At 41.7% G+C, this 19535-nt stretch overlaps 1 long non-coding RNA gene across 11 annotated transcripts in view; it reads left to right on the top strand.

Annotated features, from left to right (window-relative positions):
- Positions 1-19100, top strand: part of LOC310893802 — a 51921-nt gene extending 32821 nt beyond the window's left edge. For 2 of the 11 annotated variants that reach the window (XR_014579303.1, XR_014579307.1), the window contains exons 2-4: positions 8642-8712; positions 10398-10508; positions 12575-19100. This is a non-coding gene — a long non-coding RNA (uncharacterized lncRNA). Of the gene's footprint in view, positions 1-8641; positions 9881-10397; positions 10509-11703 lie in introns of all 11 variants that reach the window. The other 9 variants (XR_014579304.1, XR_014579308.1, XR_014579301.1 and 6 more) reach the window with 7 other exon arrangements.
- Positions 19101-19535: the final 435 nt, after the last annotated feature.

The raw sequence follows: 19535 nt of genomic DNA, 5'->3' as shown, positions 1-19535 counted from the left end.
TAACTATATGAACTGTTGTCTTTCTGGTAGTGGAGCAGTGGAGCAGCTCTCACCTTTGGGATCCATTCCCACAATAACTTTATAACTCTTGGTAAAAATTTTCTTATTCCCCTTTTGTGCACATGCCTGCACCCATCCCATACCATTGCACACCAGAAGTAGAAGCACAAACACAGAGGTGATTTCCTTGGCTATCTCCAAGGTCACAAATGCGGGCATGTGTCAGCTTGGGGAGAGGAAAAAGTGGCTTTTAGAATATAATTAGGAGGTCCCCAAAGCCCTCCTGTCCTGTGATTCTGTTGATGAGTTAAGTGGTAAGAATCTCTTGTACAACTGAGTGCTTCAGCTGTACATTTTACAGTGATGCTGAACAAAGTAGATTGGCTTTTTGTTGAAAAACAAGTTCAATAAATCCATTCCAGAGCTCTCATAAATTTGTGTGCCTGCACAGCAGGTAGCTGTTAGTAGGGATTTTCTTGGCTTTCCCAAGCTCATAGAGGTGAGTATGTGGCAACTTTGCTAGAGCTTGATGAGAGGTCACAGAAGAAAGTTACAAGGCTCTTCATGGAATAACAGCCATTTTGTCTGTTTTCCAATGTCAAACAATTACATATTTTTGTCTTGTTAAGATTATCTTTATAATGTATAACTTTACTGTTGTTTTGTGCAGTCTTACTCCCTTAAACATAAAGCACATGCACACACTCACCCCCATTTACTACAAAGTTTTCTGTTGAGATCCCTACCAGCTAAGAAGCCAACACTGTGGTATGTAAACAGTCTCAAAAGACTACAAAATATTCTTGAGGTTAGGCTTAGACATATCTAACTAATGAATGAAAAATGGAGTTGCACTTTTAATAAAAGTACTTCCATCAAGCTTTTAGAAATATTTTCATTAAGTACCTTAAGCTATCACATTTCTCTTCTTTATAATCAACGTATCTGAAATTCTTAAACTTCTGCTTTACTATACGCTATTTTATGCTACATATTTATATGCACTTTTACTACTTAGAAGATATTATCCCTGCTTGTTTTCCTTTTTTTCTTCTAAAAGAGGTGCTGTATAACATAAAAGCAGAAAGTGGGAAAGCCGTATCTGAAAACAAGGTCTTTAAGGTGTGGTGGTTTAACACCAGTAGGTAACTAAGCACCACCATGCTGCTCTCTAACTCCCCCTCCACAATAAACAGAGGAAGAAAATCTGATGAAAAAAGGCTTGTGGGTTGAAATAAGGCACAATGGGTTTACTTGGCAAGGGGGGTTGCAGCGGTGACCTCCGTGAGAAGAATCAAGAAGCTGACCCATGTTAAATAAGAGCTAGTTTCAACTGGCTCCAAAAGGGATGCATTACTGGCCAGGGCCAAGCCAATAAGCCATGTTGTTTGCAGCTCACTGAGAGCACATTTAAGAAACGGAAAAAACTGCTGTGCCACAGCAGCTGGGAGAGCAAGGACTGAGAACTTCCTAACATCAGTCCATGACACTTCCTCTCTGCTGCTCCTTCATGACCACTCTGCCCCAGCTCCACGTGGGGTCCCTCCCACGGGATGCCGTCCTTCCCAAACTGAGCCTGCGGGGGCTTCCCACAGGCAGCTGCTCTTCAAGAACTGCTCCAAGATGGCTCCGTACCACAGGGTCCATCCCCCAGGAACAAACTGCCCGTCCCCCATGGGCAGCAGCTTCCCCCAGACCCCCTGCTCTTGCGTGGGCTCCTCTCCACGGGCTGCAGCTCCGGCCCGGGGCCTGCTCCTGCGGGGGCTCTCCATGGGCCGCAGCCTCCTCCAGGCCACATCCACCTGCTCCACCGGGGGCTCCTCCACGGGCTGCAGCGTGGAGATCTGCTCCGTGTGGGACCCATGGGCTGCAGGGGGACAGCCTGCTCCACCAGGGGCCTCTCCACAGGCCGCAGGGGAACTGCTGCTGTGTGCCTGGAGCACCTCCTGCCCTCCTGCACTGACCCTGGTGATGGCAGGGCTGCTTCTCTCACATTTTCTAACTGCTCTTTCTCAGCTGCTGTTACGCTGCAGTCGTCTCTTTCTTCAATACGTTTTCTACCACTGCAGGAATTGGCTTGCAAAAAAAAAAAACCACCACTATTTTCTTTTGCATTAGTTAGCATCTCTTTAGTCGAAAAGTTAAAGATTAAATGGGCCACGGTAATAAGCAACTTTTATCCCTTGCAGGTTGCTCCAGGTCAGCTGGTGGCACACCATTTGCATGGCCTGGCTGCTGTCTTTGCTATATTTGGCTGCTACATTTGGCCCATTTGTTCTGGGGAGGGAAAAATAAATAAATAAATAAAGACAGAGAGAAAGAAAAAGAAAAAAGTGAGTGTTTCCTTTGCAGTGTCTTTTAAAAGCAGTGCGTTCACTATCATTAAATCTTTCTCTTTTTTTTTTTTTTTTTTTTCCAAAAATACCTGTTCCAGTGGTAAATAAATGCAATTAATATTCAGCGGACACTTGCCTTGACTTCCCTTCTCCAGGTATCCAGGGTTTGTTGCTCTCCTTTATATCTACTGCGTGTCTCATACCCTTTTGCAAAGCCTCAGACAAGCTTTTTGCTTGGCAAGTGCATCCTTTCCCTTTAGTATTGGTTGGATACAGGTATGATGTTTGCATTCAGGCTGAAAGATTGTTTGAACCATACTAATATTCAGTTGCCAGATTGCTGCTGAAGCTGAGGGTGCACCCTGCCTGGCACCAGCATGCTGGTGCCTGAGCCACCAGGGCACATCTTGGCCATGAAAGTTTCTAGTGCAGCAGCAGTCCTGCTGCAGCCCCAGTGCTTCTTCAGAAGAGACAGATCTAGAAATTGGTGTCCCAATCTGTGCTTTTTATGAAATGTCTTCTACAGGGCATTTGGATGTTTTCATGAATCAGATATCTTTGAATTATTTACAGAATGTGCTAGCTTCAAAGAACCTAATTAGGGTAGAGTAGCATGTTTTAGGACTGAAAAAAGCAAGCTATGCTCTTGTAAGTAATTACTGCTCTAATGAACAAACTCAGGAGAGTGAAATGCATAAACAGATTTGGTGCGATCAGAACACAGAACATATTTTCATGTCCAAGGACTTCATCAGTGTAATATCTATGAAATGCCACAAGTATATTGTTGCAAAAAGAATAACAGTACTAAAAGCTTTATAGTGCAATATAATCTATTCGGCAACAAAGAGGCAAGTAAATTGTTTCAGTCTGAATTAATACAAAATCAGTACTTACAAACTGACAATGGAATTCTAATATTTCCAGAGAATATTATATTTGAATTTTGTATCAAAATGAATCATATTTAGCCTCTATGCTGCTGACACACCTGTTATCTCAAATTATTTGTCTTCATTTTAGCAGTCACAAACTTTGCCATAAACCTTAAGGAGTTTCATATACCACAATTCAGTTTATAGCATCTTCAGTTGCTGTAAGAAGTGTCCTTATAAAAATCACATCCAAATATACCCTACATATTTCTGCACAATAAATTCCATATGAAATTCCCTCAGTTTTAAAGTCAATTCAAGATTCTTTGATCAAGAGTGCAGATTCAGTCTGGTAGCTTCAAGTTAAACTATGTTATTTCTGTATTTTATGTATCATCGCTGACTATAAAAATTGTAGAATAAGAACTTAACTGGAAATTCTCCAGGGAAGTGTTTGAGACAGAATACAGTATGTTCACGTGTAGCTATATTGCCTCTACTCTGGTGACAGAAAGAAAAATATGTTGGTTTTTTTTTCAGTAAACTGAATGCATATCTCTCAAAAGTCTCACAGGGAATGGCTATTTATTCCAAGCTGCCATTTTAAGATATGTTGTTGGTTTTTTTTTTGAATGCCACCAATAATAAGGATTCCAGGCAACAAATCAGATCCTGTAACGACTGTTTTACAGTTTCTGTTCTTGTTGATGTTTGATAAGATAATCTCAAACTTCTGTTGAGATGCTAAGGCTGAAATTTGGACCATTTTTGGTCATTAAAAACCCTGGTCCTAAATATATCAGGTCTGTTGGTGAGAAAACCCCTCATCTGTGGGCAGCTGCTAACCTGCTTACTTATTATTGTTCTTAAATCCCCACAGGGTGACAGAGAAATGAAAGATGTCACTGCTCTCCCCACCTTTTTTTATCTGTGGTGTATATGATCTGTATCTCAGTCCTTCAGTTATGATTTTACTCTGCACTATTTACTAAGCACAGGTTAACAGCAGCCTACCTTGTATACTCCCAATGAAAATCAAAGCATCTTCTGTATATTGAGTATATTCTGCTATTAAACCCCAACATTATTAGTTTTTCTTTCATTTTCACAACAGAAATAGAAACATGCCAGTAAGAGAAACTCTTCAATTATCTCTCTCTCTCTTTTTTTTTTTTTTAAGGGCAGATCTGAGCCTTCTGAATCTTGTCCTATTTTTAACAGTTTGCTACAGATAAGGAAAAAGTGGCTTGACTGCTTGCCAAATCCTCCAGATACAATTCAAACATCCCTTCCCTCTCTCTGGCTTTGTCTAGAGTAGGATTTGTAGGGAGGTTGTTTGCAAATGTTTTCTAACCCTTTCAAACCTGTGTGAAAAGTCATGCACTGTTAGGGCAGATTGCCTTTAACAAATGCTTATCTGACCTATCTAAAACTTCCCAAATGTTTGTAACCATGGTCGGCCACTGGCTGGCAGCTGCTTGTTCCTGTGCTGCTGAACACATCACGTCAGTGGATTTTTCTTCCTCGGAGTGCAGCATCAGCTCGAGATACCCCTAAATGTTGTTCAATCTAAGCCAATGAATATTGCACAGGGGCAGACTGGGAGCACACACATCCACTATATATGACTCAGTCAGCTAAACTGTCTTTGTGTGATGGCTGATTAGTCTATCAGAATCCATAGTCCTCAGCGAGGGTTTTCTCTGAGACAGAACTGTAGGACTGCACACAAACCAAATATCTGAGAAGGGAATGGCCTCAAAGAACATGCAGGAACACACGTTCAGAAAAAGTGCACATGATGCCCTGTCTTGCAATGTGCATCATCCTCAGGGATTCATTTAGGCACTCTTCATACAGAGCCTGACTTTGGGTCTCCCAAAGGTCATACTCAGAGCCTGCAGGCACCCAGCTTGCAGAAACTGTAAATGTTGAGCTAAAGATCATTTTCCGTGTTTTACTGTTAGTTTCTGGTCTGTCTCTTGAAAACATCGCCTAGTTATTAAATTCTTATCACAGGTACTTGTTCCTAAACATTAGAGAATGTTTATAGTCTCCATCCACTGCTGTTGCCCTTAGGATCCCAGTATATAGAAACAGGTTTTGTGAGGACCTTGTATAAGGTTTTTCTTTCTTATGAAGAATCTTAGTGATGTGAGCAAGAAGATATTTATCACTGCCACACAGAATGCCTCCTGCCAAAGAGAAAATTGCTTGCTGACTACCAAAGCCAGAGGAACAGAGAGAGATGGATCTATGGAGGAGCGAACAAAGGGAGTGGAAGACACCAGTCCTGAGATACATGTAGTTCTTTGCTATTGTGAAAGCCACACTCATTACTTTTGGAGTCTGAACAGTTATGTAGCAGGACATTCTCTTGACCAGCATTTACCTCATTTTTAAAATACAACTTTCAATATATGTTAGAGCTCATACAATATTCATAAACACAAGTGTCAGCATTGCTTCCCCTCCGACCTAGCCTTCAAGCTGCTGAAGTAGAAATTAGGTTTTGTTCTTGTTGCTGTTTTTAACTTGGCATAGTGTTTGCAAATGTTATTTGCTAGATTTTCTGAGGTGCAGAACAGTAGTTTTGCAGATTACACCTTCTCTGCAGAATGGGCCAACCAAAAGGAAGGTGGGGATATCTTTGTTTCTCTGTCAGGGATAATTGTCACTCCAACATGAAATTTTGGCTCATCTCCTGGTTTGAACAGGTGGACAGATTCTTTGAATCCCTGCTGAGAAAAAAAAAATCCTTATGTGATTCTGCCTTCTTACCTTGAATTAATTAAGAGTTTTAAAAAATGTTGGAACATAAGGCTTGAGTCACTAACTAAGGCACATGGTTAAGACTTGAAATATTACACTTTTCTGCTTTGCAAATATATCTGAAAGGTTAGCACCCAGTGAAACATGCAGACTCATCTTATGAAAACAAAATCTGAGGAGCATCCATACAGATTTTTGGCCAAATTAAGACCCGATGTTTGAGCAGGTGCAGCTTCCTCATTGTGTGGATAGAGTTTGCCATAAACTGCAGCCTAGAGTTATTGACATTAAAAAGCAGGTGGAATAAGTTTATCCTCTTTTAATTGGACTATAATATTCTCTCATTAGAAAACAAAGCAGCCACCTTGGCATCAGAGGCACAGAAATCATCATGACTTTCTGCTGCCCAGAAAGGCTAGAAAGCTGCCTCTTTTTTCTTTTCTTGTCCTTTGATCAGGTATTTGGAACAAAAAGCTCACAATATGTTACTTTCTCTCCCAGACCTGGTGATTTTTAATACATATTCTCCATAGTCTGTGAAGCCTTAGCTTTATTTCTGGAAGAAAAGAGTAGCCATTGTCCCTTGCTGACTATCCAGGCATATCTGCAGCTTGTGTTGCTGGACCCAAATTAGCTTGCCCTGAGATGCTGGGCAAATTCTTGAAATATACTCATTCTCTGAAATAAGAAACCACTGGTGAGATTTAATTTATGTAGTTCTCTTTTGTATAGATATTTATACTTTTTTTTATTTTTATTTTTATTTATTCTGATGATATCTGAAAGGCGAGAAATGGTTTCAGTGTGAAGAATGTAACTGAGACTCAGGAGATCTGTGTCCTCCTCCTCCCTTCCACCACTCATTTCTCATCTGACTTTTGAGTGAGTCATTTACATATCTTTGCATCAGTTTCCCAATGCAATAAAGGAGATTTTACTACTACTTCAGAATAATTCATTAATAGCACTATCATTATTTCCTATCTTCACCTCTATTGTTCCACTGGGAGGTAGACTGTGCCTCCACAGTAACTGGCAGGAGAAACCCGGTTAAGATCTGGTCTCTTTAAGTGTTTGTAAGTATCCAATTAGTAAAATTTGTTTGCCTAAACTCTTCTGCCACACATGTGGATGTGGCACATATTCAGGCAGTGAGACACCTCAGAAAAACAGTGATTCTCCAGCTGTCACTCATCATTTGTTTGACTCTGTTCGACTTTCAACGTCTCTTCCAGTGACAAGCAGGAAGACAAGCCCTCCTGTTTACAATGAATATAGTCTACAGACACAGACTGCGTATATTTATAGTTTCCATCCCACAACAACTGTAATGAACAACCATTTCTCCATACAGTCCTGACTTCCTACAGTGCTGTGTGCTTTCTGCTCCACATGAGGATGGAGAAAACTCAGTGTTTCTTTGGAGTCCTTCAATACCTTTCAGGTTTCAGCCTCTTTGCAATTAATGGATGGCTTGAAAGCTTGCTAGAAAATACAATTCTTTAGCACTGCAGCAGTTCTTCATTTAGTACTTTGCAAGTGAGTTGTAAAAATTTGCCCTGGAGACAGGGAAATGCAAATATAAATTAGATGGAGCACTAATAACATAACATTATGGAACAATGCAAACCGTTTTGGACACCCCACAGAGAAGAAATCCATGCATTCCTTTCTGAATCATCTTTATGGAAATTTCTGTAAACGTGCCATTATTAAAAGAGAGTAGCAATTATTTCCTTCTTTGGTTCATCAGTTGCAGGGAGGGGGAGAATCAACAGGGGAATTAATTTTGTTTTCTTCCCTCTTCTCTTTTCTTCCTTGTGCTTGTCGAAGGGCTATCACACAACAGGAACTGACAGCTCTGAAGCCTCTGCTGGTAGAACAGAGCAAAAAAGATGGGAGAAGTGGTCAACATTGTTACAGATGGGGCTCTGTAGGTGGAAGTAGTTAAGAGAGTAGCAGAAGCAGACAAGGTTGCAGCTAACAAGGCTGCTCAGGAAGCCAAAGCTATTAAGATATGTTGACATAACATTTGCAAGCTTCACAGGGGCCATCATTATAAATTAGATTTAGTATTGATCAGACAGTTCAGCATCGGGGCTGGAGGAAAACTGGACACAAAGTTCTTTACAAAATTGGCACTTAAGATTCTGCCTTCTGATTAACCCAGAAGAACAGAAAAACCTGGTCTCCCAACTGACCTCAAACAGTGTGACTGCTGTCCTCTTCCTGTGGGCACTTAGAAAGTTGCTGTCGTTTGAAGTTGGTATAATCTTTCAAAATTGCCATTGCAATCATAACAAGGACGTTAAAAACGTGCCTGTAAGATACAAGCTAAACCTAACGCATGGCTGCAAATGCTAGCAACTCCTTGCTAATGAGGCCTACTGGAGAATTTGCAAATGTATCATTCAGGATGAAAACCAGCTGGCAGTATATTACAAGGTGTACCAGGGAAGGCACCTGGTGATTTAACACACAGAGAGAAGCAACTTGTGAGACTCATTAGATCAATGGGGATTCCAGCCCTATACCTGAAATTATATGCTCTATCTTCTAGCATTCACCTTGGCTTTGCAAAGCCCACACCTTCATCATTTTTACCCTGTTCTCTCTCTCTCTCTTTTTTTTTTTTTTTTTTTGATTCTTTTGTTTCAGAAATATTTTCTTGGCTTTCCAGTAAGCACCACCAGAGCAGAAAATACCTGAGGTTTGTAGGGAAGCCACAGGTAATTCACTGCAGCTGAATGTTTCTTTGTCCAGACTGAAGGTTTTGCCATGCTCTCTATTGCTTGGCAGCATCTAAATCCCATGAGAAAATTGCTGCTGACAGGTTGACAGACTGCTCTGCACCAGCCTGCCACCTGGGTACCATATCATGCAGGGACCAGGTGCTCTCACCACGCCAAACCCCAAAGGAAACACATCCAGCATGGGGAGATGATGGTGGTCCATCCCATCCTGCTACCTGCTCAGTGGCCAAATATCCATCCTGTGGTGCTAGATAGTGATTGAGACTTTTTCCTCTGCCTGACTGACTTGAGTTCAAGCCTCGAACCAAGGTGTGCTGGTACTCACTTGCCCTGCTCCTTTCCTGTGCAAGAACTTAGCACTGTTGGGCTCCAAAACAAAACCAAAAACCAACCCGGTTCTAGCCCTGGGGGTCACCACCTGCACCTCTGCTGGGACTTCCCACTCCACAGCAAGGAAAGCTGGACTACTGTGCAGAAAACAGACACTGACTTCTGTGGCCACCCAGGCAGGGCAGGCCCAGGCCTTTCCTTACACTTCTCCCTATGCCCTTATGCACGGCTGCTTCCACACAAACATCTTGTGTCTTAACATGCGTCGTCTCCACTGGCAGCCAAGAGTCAAGTTTGCTCTTAGGCAACTCTGAACTGCTAACAGGTCCTTGGAAGTAGCTGCTGATAAAATGGAGAAACCTTGACACCATGTCAGCATTTAGCAATCAATAGTTAATGAAGCACAACCTCCCCTTTCCTCCCTGGTGAGGCAATGAAGCTCCACGGATGGTGATGCCCCACTGGGCTGAGCCCAGGGTGCTTGGCCTCACCAGGTCACTGCTGCCCTTCATCTACTCCTCCAAACTCTGCCTGCAGCAGAAAGTGTCCTCACAGAGCTACCTCCACCCTTCAGCTCTCTCACAGGACAGGGAAGTAGGGGATGCCCTTCAGAAGATGAGATGAGGAAACCAGGGCTGCTCAAGTGCCTGACTTTGGAGAGGGCTGGGAGGAACCAGCTCCCCAACTGAGACTGTTCAAGACTTTCTGTCTCATCTCTTCACCTGCAGTGTTCCAGGAAGGAACAGAGGCTGTCCATAAATTGTGGTTTAAATCCGTAATACCCCTACACTGAACTGTCATCAAATGGTTGCAGGTAAAATAACGAGACAAAAATGAAGGCTGGGGAAGGATTTTTATTGCTTTTAAAAGGTCTCTCTTGCAAGATGCTTGCCTTTTATTTCAAAGACGGTGTCAGAGAGTATTAAGAAGGTGGGGGGAAATACAGCCCCTGCATTTGAAGTGGGAAAAAACAATACTTTAATCACCACTCTTATTTATAAAGTAATGTTTTTTACATTTTGTTTCAGGGTGTTTTATTCAGTACATCTTTTGGAACCATTTCACTTTTGGCTTTCTAGGAGATTATGGTAAATGTCAAAATGTCTCTTTGGGCTCATAAAATGATGCCATAATAAAGCATCATTTTAACTTAGAATGGGTAAAACAACCTATAAAATCAAATGGGAGATTTTGACATTAATTGAAAAAGTTACCTGCTTTTCTAGTTTCAGCAGATTCATGTCAGCATTAAAAAAATAAATTAGGTTACAGTTTATTACAACATGTGATGACCTTTAAGTAATTTTATAGCCCATTCTGTTCTGTTGCAGTCTTCTAATCAGCATTGTGTCTGAAGGAAATGAGAAGCTGAATTTCTCCTTCCTCTAAAGTCCTGTTAATTTTAATCCTTTTTCATGGAGCTGGATTCATTCCACAGCCAGGTGAGTCCATTTATTTTACAGTATCTGAATCTTGTAATATCCTACTGTTTACTTTTTTTTTTTTTACATATATTAACTTTTGAGAGTTTTAGAACTATTGCCAACTAAATGTGAATAAAAACTAAATGTAGCCACTACAGCATTCAGATCTGTTCCTCTAACTTTGAACATCAGTAAACAGTTCTGCTAGAAACTGTGCATAATTTTCCATTGGAGGACTTTCTTGTACTAGCTGCCATTTATAGAATGAATGTACCCTCCAGGTAAATTTATACTGGCAGTCTTGACGCATGTTTACAAAAAGCTCAACCCTGCACAAACACGTACACAGAAACACACACTAGGAGGGTGTTTTAATAAGGCTACAAAATTGTTTTAGAAAGTCTGTGAAGAATGACACCCTGCAAGTTTTCCTAAGTGGGTTTTGCAATTATTTTCTAAAAAAAGGGAAAGAAAAATACATTAACCAAATGCTTCTAGCTGAAATTAAAATGTCCATGATACATTACTTGATGATAATAAATTTATCCCTTCTGTTTTTTCTGATACAGTTATAACTGTATTAGAGTATAAAAGAAAATACTTTATTCAAATTAAAGAGGTCAGAATTGAACGTTTCAGATAGTTCAATAAAAAGGAAAAGAGAACAGCGATGAAGAACAGCAAGACAGAGAAGCCAGCAGACAAAAAGCCAGCAAGGGACTGTCTTCTCTGTATGGGCTGGTAACAGTTCCTAAACCAGGAAAAACCTCAGCTGACTGCTTAGATCAGTTTTCTTCTCAGCATATATCTCATCATTTCCCTTCATGTGTTAGGTCTATTATTACAAAGCATGATAATTTCCACTGTCATATGACTAAGAGAAAAGATTTCTAAAGCTTAGCAGTAAGTACACGTAATAGTTTAGTTTCCTTTGTCATCTGTAATCTGCTGAAGCACTTAATTCCTTTTATTACAATGAAAATACAATATTTCTGTTATCACGTCCAGAGAATTCTGGTGGAAATTATAAGTTTTCTCAGACAAAGTTGTGTTTGACTATTTCTCTGATGAGGTTAAAGGTCAATTTGCTTATAGTTTCCGTGCTTCATTAAAATTCAGCTTCTGTGCTGTGTAATGTGGGTAATATTAATTTTCTAAACATTGATGTACAGCAGCTGCTAACTAATTTCCATAATGGTTGTTCTATTCTAAGGGCATTAAACCTGAAACAAGGTGGATCCAAACGGAAAAAAATGTAGATGATTACTGGCCATCTGCCAAAAAAGACGCTTGGGGATGTGAAATTTCTGGAATCACTGAAGGTTCATTTTGATCAAATATTCATATTCTGAGCCATGTGTCAACAATTTTACTGTTTAAAGATAAGGAGGTTGTGGAGGGGAATATTGACACTATCCTTCACGTGGGAGTTTGCTTTCAGACTTATACAAAGTAGAATATGTTGCTAAAGAAGAATGGAGTTAACATTAAGATGTGTTCAAAGGAAGGTGCAAAAGTACTGGAGGCATGAGTTGCTTCCCTTGGGAAAAGGGAGTGGGTGGGGGAAAGACAGGTCATAGTAATGCACTCGGCTCTGAAGTCAAGAAGAGCCATATGCATGACCATTTGGGAAATGCTTCATATATTTTCATTTCCACAGATTCATTGTACTAATACCATTAGACAGGACTGTTTTTTAACTGAGGGAGCCACAGTCCTGCATTAATAGGTTCACATGCACAGGTGTAGTCCCTGGCTTGTGGGTCTGAACTGGTAGATCAGCCTACATCTTCTCATTGCATCCATTCTGTAATATTTTACTGCTCTGCTCCTAAAAGGCATCTCCTTCTCAGAGAAATTGTCTGCTCCATCCCATTTGGTCCACTTACTGCAGAATAGTTTACCAAGATCTTTCTGCGATCAGCAATGAGTTCTTCCAGCAGACTATTTTTCTATTCCTGGGAATTTCACAAACCACCCTTGATTTTCTCAAGTGGATTTGATAAGCGATGTTATTCAAATATACCTCAATTCATGGGCTACGCAGAATGTGGTTGTGTGATTTGTCTTCATTACTGTTCCAGATTGACTGCGCATCTTGGTCACGTGGCACCACGCATGACAGACTGCTTTCTTCCTGGTAAGCTGAGCCTAAATGTGATAAACCAGGGAAGATCTGTAAACAAATGAAATGGTTAAGAGGGCTGTTCTGCCAGTGGAAGATTGGTTAGTACTCCACCTATTCTAGCCTCGTTTCCTTATCACTTGTATTTCCTCAACATACATGGTATGAATATAAAATTGTGAAAAATAAAAATAAAAACCATCTACAGATGAAGGAATTCCTACTAATGGGAGATCCCTCTGGACTTACTGAATGCTGGCACAAGTATAGTTTTCTTCATTAGGAGCAATGAGAAGGGACAAGGCAGGGTCAGACATTTGGGGCCATACCTAGAGGAGAGCAATGGCATTCTCAGGATATTCACAGAATCACAGAATTGAAGGGGTTGGAAGGGACCTCGAAAGATCATTGGGTCCAACCCCCCTGCCAAAGCAGGTTCCTTAGAGCAGGCTGCCCAGGTAGGCGTTCAGATGGGCCTTGAATATCTCCAGAGAAGGAGACTCCACAACCTCCCTGGGCAGCTTGTTCCAGTGCTCCGTCACGCTCACTGTGAAGAAGATCTTTCGCATGTTGGTGCGGAACTTCCTGTGCTCTATCTTGTGGTCATTACCCCATGTCCTATCGCCACAAACCACTGAAAAGAGGTTGGCCAAATCCCTCTGTCTCCCACACCTCAGGTATTTATACACATCAATGAGATCCCCTCTCAGTCTTCTCTTCTCCAGGCTGAACAGACCCAGGTCTCTCAGCCTTTCTTCATAGGGAAGATGCTCCAGGCCCCGTATTATCTTTGTGGCCCTCTGCTGGACTCTTTCCAGGAGATACATGTCTTTTTTGTACCGGGGAGCCCAGAATTGGACACAGTACTCCAGGTGAGGCCTGACCAGGACAGAGTAGAGGGGGGGGGATCACCTCCCTTGACCTGCTGGCCACGTTCCTTTTAATGCATGCCAGGATCCCATTGGCTCTCTTGGCCACAAGGGCACACTGCTGGCTTATGGTCAACCTGTCACCCACCAGGACCCCCAGGTCCTTCTCCTCAGAGCTCCTCTCCAGCAGGTCATCCCCCAGCCTGTACTGATACGTGTGGTTGTTCCTTCCCAGGTGCAGGACTCTACGCTTGCTGTTATTAAACTTCATTTGGTTTCTTCCTGCCCATCTCTCCAGCCAGTCCAGGTCCCGCTGAATGGCAGCACAGCCTTCTGGTGTGTCAGCCACTCCTCCCAGCTTTGTGTCATTGGCGTATTTGCTGAGGGCAGACACTATTCCCTCATCAAGGTCATCGATGAAGATGTTGAATAAGACCGGACCCAGCACCGACCCCTGGGGAACGCCGCTAGTCACAGGTCTCCAGCCGGACTCTGCGCCGCCGATCACCACCCTCTGAGCTCGGCCAGTCAGCCAGTTCCCAACCCACCTTACTGTCCACTCCTCTATTCCACACTTTCTCAGCTTTGCTGTCAGGATGTCATGGGAGACAGTATCGAAAGCCTTGCTAAAGTCAAGGTAGATGACATCCACTGCTCTCCCCCCATCTACCCAGCTGGTGATGTCATCATAGAAGGCAATGAGGTTGGTCAAGCATGATTTCCCCTTAGTGAATCTATGCTGACTACTCCTCATACCATTCTTCTCTTCCAATATTCAGAATATTCATTCTCTAGCTTTTGTATGGCAGAGAGACAGCCCACCTTCCGCATCAGACTATGGGCAGAAATGAAGTTTTGTACCTACTCCTGGCTATGCAGACAGGTGCTGAACTGCCAGGGGTTTGCATGTCAGAAATGTCAAATACACCTTGGCAGTGGTCTATTTTTTACCTTTAACTTTCCTGCTGTCCAGGCTCCTCTGGTTTCAACCTTGCTTCCCCTCCTTTATCCCCATCCCAGCAATGATTAGGTCAGCTATCGAAAGGATTTAGTGATGTGTGACCCGTAATGAAAAAGTTGTCATGAACATCACAAACCACTCACCCTGTGTGGGAACTGCACTCACCACTTCTGAATATTTCTAACTCACTTGGCAAGGCTTTTCTCTGCACGTGTGAAAACCTAAAAAGGTGTATCTCCATGTCTCCATTGCCCAATTTTCTCCAACCTCGACAATGCTGTGTGTTGCTGAGTATCATGGACTCCATAGGCACTCCCCTTACAGTGTGTGTAGTGGTGAGAATCTGGCTCCTGGTTTCTGGTGCAATCCATGCCAAAGAAATCCACATGAAAAATACATTAAAAAGGTATTTTTGGTTTTTGAGCTCTGGTTTTATAACATAAAAATAGCCAAGCCACCTCCAGTGGTATATCTAGACCAGCTCCATCTAGTCAAACACAAGAATAAAAGCAAGGTAAGAACTAAGAGTTATTTCAGTTTACAGTAATCCCAGAGACTTAGCTTAGTAGCTTTGTAAGACAAAGACTGAATTTGCACCTTTGTATTTAATAGTCCTTGATGGATGTTTCTTTTGTTTATTTATCTAACTGCCTTTTCAACTGAGATATACCTTGGCACCACTGATATTAAATGGGAAATGAAGACACTCACTGAGCCGGCTGGAGTTCAATAAGCATTTGGACAATACTCCCAGACACATAATCTGATTTTGGGTTTTTTTGGGGGGCAGTCTTTTGGGGACCCAGGAGTTGGACTCAATGATCCTTGAGGGTCCCTTCCAACTCAGATATTCTATGATTCTATAAGATGTTTACTAATGAGAATCCTCACTCATCTTTTTATACTGATATCATTTAAACACAAGTTTAACACTTTTTATTTTTTAGATATTTCAGAACAGGTTATTTCTGAAATGAGGAGAAACTTAATAATATCCAGTGAAAATGTGATATTTTGGGAAAGGTAGATATGTTGCTGTAAATAAGAGCTTGGAATGAGGGGGAAAAAAAAGAAAAAAAAAAAAGACTTCTTTGCTCTAAATATAGCACTATAATGAGAGATTATGTAGAAAATTAATGACTGCATTTTAGCAGGCTGAACTGACTCTCTCTTCCTGCCCTCAGAGTGGCCATTCAATTTTAACCCTGTTTAAGAGTACCACGTAAATAATTAAAGCTGCCAGGTGGGATGAGTGGAAGGGGCAGTGGGCAGGCAGGGCTGGGGACCCTGCTCCCACCCTGAAGGGCCGCATCTCCATCTCTCTCCCCATGTGCAAAGGACTTAGGGACTGCTCCCCACCAGCCCCAAGCCTGCCCGCCCAGCACTGAAATGTCTTCACCCCTTCACCCACTGGGGTACCAGCAGGCAGAGCAATGGGGGTCCCCTCCTGGTAAGAGGTCCCACCCCTCGCTGTCTGTCACCTGCCTTCCAGAGCTGCCTGTGTGGTTCATTTTGGCCAAAACTGCCAAGTTTGGAGTCTTTGGCTTACCCAATGGGTCTTGCTGGTCCTTAGCAGTTTCCCATCCCATGACGGCAGGTCCCAAAATAATATGACCATTTTATAAGTGTGAAGTCCCAAGTTTTCGGTGTTTATCATAGGAAAATAAAGACAAACCGTGCAGGCATTATTTCCCCAGAGAATTAACAAGCTGGGAATGCCAGAATCTGGTGCGAAAGTTGTGCTCATGATCTATTCAAAATAAAGGCATTATGAACGGAGAGGGAGAATGTGGTTTTGTGTTTGCCATTAAAAGTGTCGTTGTGGTGTTCTGTGTTCAGTTACACATTTTATTAGGATAATAATTTCAGTAAACTACATCTGGCTTTCCTGAAGGCTGTCCCCTCAGGTTAAGCAGGCTGTCTAAAAATATCTCCGCTTTTTCTTAAATGTTCCTCCTTTTTATCTTCCTTTTGATAGCTTTTCATTTGAATTATTTCTCTCTCCTTTTTTTTTTAAGATTACATTAGCACTTTTTTTTTTCCATAATTCTATAATCTTTTCAACTCTAGGCTCCTTTGTACTTTGTGCTTTTGTACCCTTTTCTTCTCAAGTCCTTTTCATGTTTCCTCCCTTTTGTTTTTCCCTGGGAGCCTTTATTGTCATTTTATCCTTTATTTTTAGTCTTGAGCTGTACAGTAGGAACTAATACTAAGAAAATTGAAAAGGAAAAAGCTGCATAAGCCAATGTAGTAAAGAACAGTCATATACTGAGCCATAGGAGAACTTACAAATGAAGGCACAGTGGTGAAGCCCATATACTTTTGGTCTCTGTGGTGCAATACCCATGAAAAATAAAACAGTGACATTTCCTTTAAAAGCAAAAAAGGCAAGCCAATAAACAAATAAAAAAGCCCCACACCTGTATGCATCTATGACTTTGCTACAAAAATGGCCTGGAAATGGACCTCTTTGCAGTCGGAATCTGAGCTAAATCCCCCACGCATTAAGATAAATCTATTTTTAAGACACAGATGTGAGAGAATTTGCCTGGAGACTCCTACCAAGTGAGCAGAACCTGACAGTGACGTATTTTGGCTTGTGTTGGAAGCTGACTTATTGTTTTATGAGTTAACAACTTATTGTTTAAATGCTTTAATGCTGATTTATGCCAAGATTGCTTGTTTTGTATAAAGAGGTATAAAACCAGCTATCTTTTATATAAATCACATTCCTGATAAAGTCTCTTTTCAACTGAGGAGACAAACATGGGCAATTAATATTGGGAAAGTGACAGATCGTTGCTACCGTTAAGCTGAACTATCTTTGTGAGTATCAGATTTCTTCCTCGTGTTTTATTTTTCCATGCTGCAACTACAATTGAATAAAAATAAAAGTTTAAAAAAGAGGAGGCTCCAAGCAGTATCAGACCCATTTTTTCTTCCTTGTTCATTGTTAATTTCTTTCATGCCCCTTCTTATGAGTCGTTCTGCTGATGTTGTTGGTTCCCACCAAACCCAGAGCCATGGGTAGACCCAGTCTTGGTCCCCATGGCAGAGGGGAGCACAAGGTATGCTGCATCCCACTGCTCCCCTGGGCCACCTTGTGTGGGCTTCCCAGGGGATGGAAATGACCAGGGAGGGAAGCAGGATGGCAACTTTTCTGATCCTGCCAGCCTCCCGAGGGAACCACTCCAACAGTTCATAGGGACCAGAGTGCAAAAAGAGATCTCACCCCTCATCTCTTTCCTCAAGTGCTGTATTCACGTATTCTCTATTTTTGATTGTTCCAGCTGTTTTAGACTTTGATGACTGTCTTAAAATTTCCTTTACCTCTATTTAGCATACATTATCATTTGATTCATCTAAGAAGCTACCTCTATGAGTTCCCTGTCTTTCTGTAGCTGCTTCTCTATCCCAGCTGTTCTGCTCCTTTATCCCTGGAGTCTATCTCTGCTGAACGTCTTTGTACTAGAGCTTATTTTAATAGTTTGATAGCATTATGTGTTGTTACAATATGTAAGCAAATAATCTCACTGTTTCAATATGAATTCAATATGCAAAACTACTAGCTGAAACTATGAACTAGAAAGAAAGAACAGAATTGGCTTTGTGGGGTGATGTCAGTTCAAGCATTTTCTCATCAGTGTTTTAACCATAAAGATCAGGCAAGTCAGAGATACATTTAAAGCAATAGTCAGGCAACCTGGACTGGAATTCAGCTTCCAGGGACTAGAAAGAGTCACTCACCAACCCCACTACAAGCAGTTGGACCCAGCAGGGCAGTGTCAAGGTAGAGCCAATGGCTTGAGCTGGAGCCCAGGATCAGGTTTGTAACTGCTTCACTTTTCGTCCCTTTCCTCACTAGGCCACTGTGGGGTTCAGGAGGTGCAAAATGTCTCAAAAAATGTCTGAATGTCTGCTGCTATGGGTGTGTGCAGCTGATGTGATTAGCCAGCTGCATGGCAATTGTTTCACAAATGTGTTCCTCACACCCAAAAATCAAAAATAACCCTTTAAGTTAAATTCTTCAGTCAGGAGCCTTGGCAGAATGATGTTGCAATAAATTTTATGGAGATATTACCAGGGATGATGAGTTCTTGGGTTATGATGTTTATTAAAGTGTTTATTGGAACCTTGTGGTACAGTAACAAATGATATCATAAAACACATTGCATTACTTCTAATCAGCAAAACAACACAAAACTAGGATATTTGAGACAAACACATTTCTTCTTTTCCTTCATTTACCATTCCATGAAAAAAATCAGATATAATTCTAAAATCTTTTCAATCACACCTAATTTAGAGTACTATGCTATCAAGAATGTCCTTTCTCCCATCCTACATATTTCACCACCTATTCTGTAAGTATTTTGGTCTACTTCAGAGGTGATGTCCCTGGAGTCAATACTTCCCTCCTTGTTTCAGAGGTCTAAAACTTTCAATAGTCATGGCTTATAAACTTAGGGGCACCACCATGGATATCTAATACGTCATAATGTTTTTTCGTGTAACATCCTAAATTATTTTTCATATGAGCTAGGTTTTTAGAGGGTTAAATGTAACCTTTTCAAGGATCTCATGGTTGATCATAAAATATTGGTACCCCTGCTTTCTGTGAGTGATGGTCCCCTAGCCGTACCCTGTTCTTTTTGAAATACAGGTCCACATTAGCACATCTAGCTCTGAAGACATTACCAACGTCCTGTGTTGGGCTGTCATATTTCTTCTCTCTGCTTTACTGTTTCCCTTCTCACAAGACTGTGCTCATCCTGTCTACTGAGACTGTAATTTTTTCATCGCGGTGACTTTCATGGCCAGAGCTTTTGTCAGCTTTGCACAACCGGCATCCCAATGTTGAGGGGCTAGTGCATAGCCAACAGCTCCAGTTTGCTCCTCTTGGCCTGGCGGCAAGAGCTTGGGCTGGCCGAAGCTATGCCAGTGCATGGGCAAAGCTAACACATTGGCACAGCTCTGCTCCTAGAACCAAGGAAGCTGGCATGATTTGGGGAGGATGGAAGTACACAAAGGGGATGGGAAAAAAGGAGCGCTTTGCTCTGAGATCAGGAAAGTTTATGTCATATATATAG

Source organism: Anser anser (assembly GCF_964211835.1).
Source record: "Anser anser genome assembly, chromosome: 1".
Taxonomy (NCBI): domain Eukaryota; kingdom Metazoa; phylum Chordata; class Aves; order Anseriformes; family Anatidae; genus Anser; species Anser anser.
The sequence above is the reverse complement of the archived record's forward strand: the minus strand, read 5'-3'. Positions and strand labels throughout refer to the sequence as shown.